Consider the following 8,814-nt stretch of genomic DNA (forward strand, 5'->3'; position numbering starts at 1 on the left):
CGTTTGGGCCTGAAGGCGAAGCAGAAGGATCCGTTAGAAGGGGAGGATGGGTTTAAAGGAACAGAAAACCACAATGGGGTTTATCTGTGCTGCCGGCTCAGGGGGTAGACGTGGAGAACTTTCTCTATCTTTTTAGCTAATTTCGGTCTTTACTCAGGTTGCTTCATGCCTGAGTCTCTCTATCTTCGGCTCCTCGGGCTGCCCTAACAAAACAGCACAGGCTGGGGGGCTGAAACAACAGAAATGTATTTCTTACAGTTCTGGCGGTTGGAAGTCTAAGATCAAGGTGCTGGTTAATTTGATTTCTGCTGAGCGCTCTCTTCTTGGCTTCCAGACGGCCTTCTTGGTGTGTCCTCACCAGGCAGAGAGAGAGAGAGAGGGAGGGAGACAGAGAGAGAAGAAGAGGGATAGAGCGAATAAGCTGGTGTCTCTTCCTCTTCTTCTAAAGGCGCCAGCCCTATCGGATTAGGGTCCCCCTCCATGACTTCATTTAATCTTTATCACCTCCTCACAGGCCATATCTCCAAATATAGTCACACTGGGGGTTAGGGCCTCAACATATGAATTTGGGGGTTGGGGACAAAAACATAACATTGCCTAATTGGAATTGGTGTTTCCTTTTGGCCGCTAGGATTGCCCCCAGAGATGCCATCTGAGAAAAGCTTACTTGCAGCCTGAGGTTTATATCTTGTCCCCAGATATTTAAATCAGTAGTTCTCAAAGTGTGGTCTTTGGACCAGCAACATCAGCATCACCAGGAAACTAGACAAGAAATGCAAATTCTCAGGCCAGACCCCGGACTTTGTGAATGAGGGACTCCAGCAATCTGTGTTTTAACAAACCCTCTGGGGCATTCTGATGCGAGGGAGAATTTGAGAACAACTGCTGGGGATAAAAGCATGCTGCCCCTGAGAAGGGAGCTCTGCGATTTTCAAACTTCAGCATCCGAATCACCTGGAGAGTTTATAAAAACAAACACACGTGCAGAGTTTCTGATATGGGGGTATGAGGTCTGCATTTCTAACACCTTCCCAGGGGCTGCTGTTGCTGCTGGTCCTGGAACCACTGTTTTCAGTGGACTCTCTGGGAGCCTTCCTGGAAAGCTGCCCTTCTGGCTTTGGGCCTTCCCTTTGGACCCAGTTCCAGAGTGTTCTCTGTCTTCTTCACTTCACTGATCCCTGCTTCCTCAGGAGGTGTTGCCTTGGGCTCTCGCTGGGTCCCCCATTGTCTGGCATTGGGGGCTGGGTGCCTCCTGCTCCTGGTTGGAGCTCTTCAGAAGCACCTGCTGCCTGTCAATTCAGGCTCACGCTGGAGGTGGAGAATAGGGACGAGTAACCGAATGACTCTGTCCCTGACCAGGCTTCTTTCACCACTTCTGTTTCTGGACAGGGCACCCGAGCCCACATCTGATCTCGGTGCTGTTCCCACCGCTGGTGAAGCCTTGCCTTGACTGTGCTTTGATCCCTTTCCCTAGTACCCAGGTCTCATCCATCACTGGATCCTTGTTTTAATTTCCACTCCTGACCCTGGAGACTCAAGCCAGGGCCCTCCTCCTGACAACCAGCCTTAGTGATCCCCTGCTCCTGCTTCCATAATTTAGTGAATGTGGCCTGCTGGGAGATGATTCCCAGGCACTGAGTTGTCCACGTGTGACTTCCCTTCTCAGTGCATCCTGAGGGCCTGGGCTGCCAACTACTGCCATTCCCTCCACGTACTGCTGTGTCCGCACTAGTGCCAGCACCAGTCCTTACGGGGCTGGCCCACCCCAGTGGGCAGTGCTGGCCCCATTCCTCCCACCATTAGCCTGCCCACCCAGCTGCCGTCCTTCTTCCAGGCTGGACTGTGTCCCGGGATATGACAGGTTCAGGTTGTTCCTGGGGTGATGCTGGCAGTTGGAGATGCAGCATTGCTAAACTCCATGACACTGTGGCCATGGAGGGATGGGCTGAGCTGTTGGCTGGACTCCCAAGTCCTTAGGATTAAGGACAGGTGGTAGGTTTTTACTGCATTGTTATCAATTATAGGAGTCCTTCAGCAACTGCTGGCTGAGAATGAGAGGAATGAAGAAGCCTGTGGTTTTTGTCCTAATTTGTTTGGTTTGGGGCTGGACCCCAAGCTCAGGAACCACAGTAATTAGCCCAGCTGCAGAATTGGGCAAATGCAGCTCATGGCTGTCGTTGCTCCAAAGGGCTGGGCTGGCACCAGAGCCATTGGCTCTATCAATGGCTTTTGTCAGCTGGGGGGGCCGTGATTGCAGCAGCGGATGTGGAGGGGGCCAGGGCTTTGAGTTCCCAGCCTCTCCATCCTGCTCCCTCTCCCACCCCTTTTGGCTTGTGGTGCTGCCCAGTTGCTGAGTCTGGGGGTGGGGGTTAGGAGGAAGGGAGCCCTGGCTTAGGAGGGCAGAGGAGAAGTGGTGGCACAGCCTCTGAGTGGCACGGAGGTTCATTTGATGTAGAGGTTGGGGCTTGGTGCTCCCTGAGCAAGGGAAAGCAGAGAGAAGGGAGCATGGCAGCCACATGCAAATGGAAGCTGTACATAGGCCCAGAGCTCTGAGGAGAGATCACCTACAATTTGCCAAGACAACCAGAAAATTGAAAAAGTGGCTCAACATGCATGCTGGAGCACTGGGTGGGAGAAGGGTAGGCAAGAGTCAGAGAAGTGAGGGGCACTGGAACTGCTGAGAGGGGCTCTGTGTCAACTGCTGACAGGGATGGGGCTGGGGGGAGCATCTTCTCACGGTGGAGCTCATCGGTTTCATCTGGAAGTGCATTCACAAGGCCTGTCCCTGGAGCTCCAACGTACAGGAGATGTATGCCCTGGAATACATCGCAGAGCTTTCATGGGGGCTCCAGGGGCTCTGGGGGAGCCTTCCCCACGCTGGCTTTGAACTGAGGCATCCAGCTAAGATGTGCTCAAATTCCTGATCCACAGAAACTGTGAGATGGAAAATGTTTGTTGCTTTAGGCCACTGCATTCTGGGGTGGATTGTTGCACAGCAATGGATAACTAATACACCGAGATATGACCAGTTCTTGAGTTCTGGAATTCCCTCAGACTCCTTCCTCTTACCACTGTCCCTACTTCTCGTTCTTCAGCTTCCTGACTCTCTCCCTCACCCCCTGACCTCTTTTTTTGACTCCATTTCTTCAGCTCCTTCTCTAGCTCCTTGGGTGGATGGTCAGGTCTGGGATCCTATCTTGTGGATTTAATCTTGGTACTTCTCCAGACACAACGTTGTGGATCTGCCTTCTGACTTCACGCTTGATACTCTTATGTAAGAAACAACCTCCTGAGCTCCACCCTGGCCAGGTTTGCCTCTCACCTGCCCCAGGTCTGACCCAGAAGCAGGATCAGAAGACCATCTGACTTGCTAGAGCAGGAAAGCTTAACCAGACACTCTGGAGAGATTTTCAACGAAGGCTGAAACACCGTCCTTATCACGAGAAAATCCACTGCATTGTAGCCTTCACCCCATTCTCTTAGAGTTCCTATCAATCCAGACTTTCCTGCATTTGTTAGCTGATGGATGGCCAATGGCTGGCCCATTACTTTGTGAAAACAAGATGTCGTTTTCAGATATTTTTCTTTCCTCCCTTTCCCTCCCACCCCCCATACACTTAAGAGCTTTCATTCTTTAAGTATAGTCAGTATTTCATTCATTATTATCATTATTTTTGGAATTTAGACATTAAAATAATTGGGTCTGGGTTCCATTATGGGGCTCTGGTGACTTAGGGTAAATATTCTCTGAGACTGAGAAAGTATTTGGGTACGTTTTCTCAGTCACCCTGGTCTCATGATAAATCAGAGTCAATAAATGCTGGTCTCAGAGTAAATCAGAGGCCAACTCAAGGTTGGGCATAGAGCTGGAATTCAATTCATTTTCATTGGATTGCCAATAGACACTGATGACCCAAATTAGATTCAATGTTTCTGTGTAGGTTGGGGGGCATCTAGCCTAGGTTGAAAATTGGACATGACATCCCTCATCTCTCATTACCAAACAAATAATATCCTAATAGATGGAAATGCTTGGTAACAAGAGATGAGTGCCGTGTCTAGAGGGTGCATGGTAAATGTTTGCTGGAATGACGAACAAAGATTGTTAAGGCCCACTGAGGACCTGTCTGACCACTTCGCCCACTCTCCCTGGATGATTTCATCTATGACCATACTGCAATCATTATCTATGACCTGACCTTTTGGTGAAAACACCCAAAGTATTATCTCCAGGCCATTTTCTCTCCTGAACTCCAGACCCATGTATCTGGCAGCTCAGTAGACAATCACCCTAGAATATGTCTTAGGAGCTAAAGCTCTTCATGTCCAAGGTTGAACTTATTATCTTTCACCCAAAGCTGCTCCTCAGCCTCTCTTTCCCTCTTCTGGAATCCCTCCACTTTGCTCAAGCCAGAACACTGGGGTCACATGTGGCTCTTCCTTCTTGCTCACACTGTACTTGTGGTCAGTCACTGAATTAAATTGGTTCTATCTCTGGCATATCTCTTGGGTGGGGACATTTCTCTCCATCTCCATTGTCAACTTCCTGTTTTTCCTGCATTACTCCTAACTGGCGCTTTGCTTCCACGGTGGCCTGTGGCCAGTTCATCTCCACATTCTGGCCAGAAAGATGAGCACAAAATGCAGTTCTGTTCACATCATCCCTGGTTATAACAATTCAAAGACCTTTTATTGCCCTTGGGTAAATTGCCCAAGCTGTGAGCATAGAGGTCAAGGCCCCACCTGATCTGATCTGGCCCTGCTTCTTCCTGGAACCTTATCAGTTTTTCACAACACACCTTGGATTTCATGTTTCAGGCACAGTGAATACCTTATGTCTACTCGCTCATGCTGTCAAACACAGGATTTCTTTGCCTAGGAGTCTCCTCTCCCTCGGCTCACCACTTGGCCTGAGTTTCTTCTCCTTGTCCTTCCAAACACAGCTGAGATGCCACCTCCCCTGAGAAATCTTCCCTAGTCCTCAAGTCTGTCTTGGCTATTTCCTGGTGTGCCCCTATGGCACCTTATGTGGCTCTGTCATTATAAATACCTATTTGCCCCCTTGAGAACAGGGACAGCCATTGTGTCCAGTGCCCTGGACAGTTGCCTGAGCCACAGGAGGGGATTAGTAAATAACTCAAAGAAATCTACTGAGGGAAACTTTTCCACCTTCTAGGTATTAGCACATAGTAAAAACCTTCTGCCCACCCAACCCATCCAGCAAGGAAAAGTAGTGGTATAATGCGATGAGCACTAGACTCAGGGTCCTGAGGCTGCAGGTTCGAATCCCACCTCTGCCTCTCATTAGGGGAAGTTACTAAACATCTAAGCCTCAGCTCGCTCAACTGCAAAGCAGGAGCCATAACACATACCAGACAGGGTTGGAGCCAGGAGCACATGAGGCGGCATTTGCTAAGGTGCCCATCTCAGTAAATGGCTGGCTAGGATGGAGTTGTCCCCTCTGTTCCTGCGGAAGCCTGTACCCAGGGCAATGAACTTGTCCTTTCAAGAGCAAGGCTGACAGAGCCGACTTGATAAGGGCTCTGGTTGTCGGATATGATAATAATAGTCTAATTTATTAATATAAAGGCCCGCTAATAGAGGCGGCACTTTTAATTAGCCAACACGGCCACGATATTAATTTTTATCCAGAGTTATTTAAGTCCGGGAGCCTTCCTCCCCTCTTCTGTTAGCACTTAGCTGGAGGGCGATTGAGAACATTTGTAATTGGATTTCTGTGCAGGACTTAATTATAAGGAGACAATAAAGCCCATGAAATGCGGCAGGTTCTACCCCGCTAACTATTACTTTCCAGAGACATGCTCAGGCCAATGAATGCACAGACTTATCTAAATTATAATTTTTAAACTTAACAAAGCTTCCCTCTCACCGCCCCCCAGGACTGAGCGGGATCTGCCGGGAGTACAGATTCGAGGGGTAGGGGGGACACGGAGGCGGAATGCTTCATTCCTGTAATCAAGTCTTCCGCTCCATGGGCCACTGAGCGGCTTCCCCAGGCCCCTTGGGATCTCAGAAGTGTATTTTCTTCCCTTGGCCAAATGGCTTATTAATAGAATTGGCTTATTTATATCTCACCCAGAAAATCCCAAAGTGATACAGCAACAGGGAGATATCGAGCCAATTAGTTGCTGGGCTTGTTGTCATGGGGGGAAATCCAGTTATTAATTTACTGCCCTTCACCAGTGGCGGAATCGATTCTGAGGAAACCAAAAGGAAAAGAAGAAGAAGAAGGAAAAAGCCACGTGTTTCAGACCATCTGGGAAAACTCAAAGAGACAAGGCTAACCTATTTATATCTTCAGCAAAGCAGTCTGACCTTAGGAGAGTGGGAAGCTTCAGTCCCGTCTGTGGTCAGCAGGTGTGGTGTGAGCGCCAGCATTTACTAAGCATCTACAGTGGCCCTGACAGTTGGCATACATCAGTGCCAGGTTCTGTGCGTGGGGTGGTACACAACAAAGCATACGATGTCAGGGTCCATCTACCCTCCTAACTGGGAAACCTCAGAGGAGGAATAGAGATCACCAACCAGTATGGCTTGGTCTAAAAGAAAAGGATCTACTGAGATGAGGTCATGGGAGAATACTTTTGCTACACTGCAAGAGTGACTGTGGAAGATGAGGCGTTCAGAAGTACAAGTGTTTGTCAAAAAAAAAAATATTACGAGCATCATTACACTTGTAGAAATTTGGGGTGGAGGTCCCATAAGATTAGTATCATATAACCTAGGTGTGCAGTAGGCTGTACCACCTAGGTTTGTGTAAGTGCACTCTGTGATGTTTGCACAATGACGAAATCTCCTTACGATGCATTTCGCAGAATGTTTCCCCGTCGTTGAGCGACACGTGGCTGTATATGTTTGTCCTTGTTTTTACTTGCTCAAAATCTAAGTGGAATTATTGCAACAAGGAGAATGAATATTTGAGAGACTCTTGAGGCTTATTGCCATATTGCATTCCAGAAATATTGTACCAATTTCTATCATGCTATCAGTGTGTGAGTTGCCCATCATTGTACCATACTGTCATCAAGACTCTGCACTGACTTTTACAAGTATTTGTTAACTTGATAGGGCAAAAAATGTATTTCATTATTGTGTTTTCTTCACATATATTGATTGCTAGTGAGGTTCAACTTTTCTTTGTATGTTTAAACCATTATTTGTATTTCTTCTGCAAACGGCCTGTCTTCGTTCTTTGCACATTTTTCTTTTGGGTTTAGTGGTTTTGTTATGTATAAATGCTATTTTATATTTTAAGAACATTAATTTTTTGATGTTTTTGTTGCAGACATTTTTCTCAGGTTGATTTTGCTGTTTATTTTTACTTCCTATGATATTTTTTATAGAGGTGGTTTGAATTTTTATGCAGCCAAATATATCTACTTTTTCTTTGTGATTTTTCCAATTGCTTTTATGCTTAGAAATTCCATCTCCACACTGAGACAGAAATAGTAATCTATATTTTATTCTAAGTATTTTATGCTTTCATTTTTTTACCTCTGAAATGCATCTTTAATTCATCTGAAATGTCTTGTGTTCTATGTTGTGTGATAAGGATTTAAATGGATTTTCCCCTTAAATAGTTAACTGTTTATCCCAGCAACGTGTTAAAGAATATTTTCTTTCCCCATTGGCTTGGGTCCCACTTTTATCACATGCTAAATTTTTTTTTAATATACAGTAGACTGTTCTGAGCTGTCTTATTCTGTTCAGTTAGTTATTTCATTATAATCACACTGTTTTAATTATTGTATCTTTATACATTCACGTATTTTAAAATATGACATATTTGTATATGAAATGTAGCATTTTATTATCTGGTAGAATAAATCTCTCGCAATTACTCTTTTTAAAAAAAAAAAAATTGGCTATTCTTGTTCATTCTCCAGATGAATTTTAGAATCATGCTGTCTAGTTCCAGAAAAAAAAAATCCTATTTGATACTTTGAAAAGAATTGGATTCAACATATATCTTAATTCATGAACCATTTGCGTCTTTAGACCCTTCAGTCTTCCATTAGCAAAAATGACATGTTCTGGGTTTTTTTTTCCCTTTCCTTTGTTTTTGCAGGTTTAACTCTTTGATCTAAGTGACATTTTAGTGTATACTACCAGATAAGGATCAAAACTGATTCTTTATCAAACAGCCATTTGTCCCAAATCCCAGTGTTTGCATAACTCACACCTTCTTCAATGATTTACGATGCTCTGTTATCATTTAAGTCCTTATGTATCTATTAGTGTCTGTTTCTAGGCTCTCTAATCCCACTGATTTGTCTTTTTTTGTGCTGATGCCACACTCTTTTGATTGTTGTCTGGTCTTTTCCAGCGCTAGTTGAAACGCCACCCCTTCCACATGGCTCTAGGAGTCACTGTCCGCTTTCTCCCAAACCGGGATTCATTTCCTGAGTACACAGTCAGCCCCCTTGATCAGAGCCTCTGGGCGGAAACTTTTCAGTGCCCCCAGGGACTCGGATGGAGCAGTCTGATGCCAGGTTTTGGTTTTTGGTTGAGAAAACACCAAGGCTGGTGGAGATTGAGACCTGATCCCTGCCCCCGCCCTTCTCTCCGTTCAGCACAGCCAGATGCTGGTTGTGGGAGAGTTCCCGTCTCCAGACTGCCCCAGGGAAGAGTGAAGGAGAGAGAGGGACCGGAACATTTCAGGGAGGTGGTGCAGGATGATAATGCTGGACTAGAAACCTCCTGATTTCTCAAGAACCTGCCACGTGCCAGGCCCACGTTGAGGACGTTACATACATTAGTCCAGTTTTCACCAGAACCACCTGAGCGAATACC

The sequence above is a fragment of the Equus asinus genome, chromosome 25 (genome assembly GCF_041296235.1).
Source record: "Equus asinus isolate D_3611 breed Donkey chromosome 25, EquAss-T2T_v2, whole genome shotgun sequence".
NCBI classification, from domain to species: domain Eukaryota; kingdom Metazoa; phylum Chordata; class Mammalia; order Perissodactyla; family Equidae; genus Equus; species Equus asinus.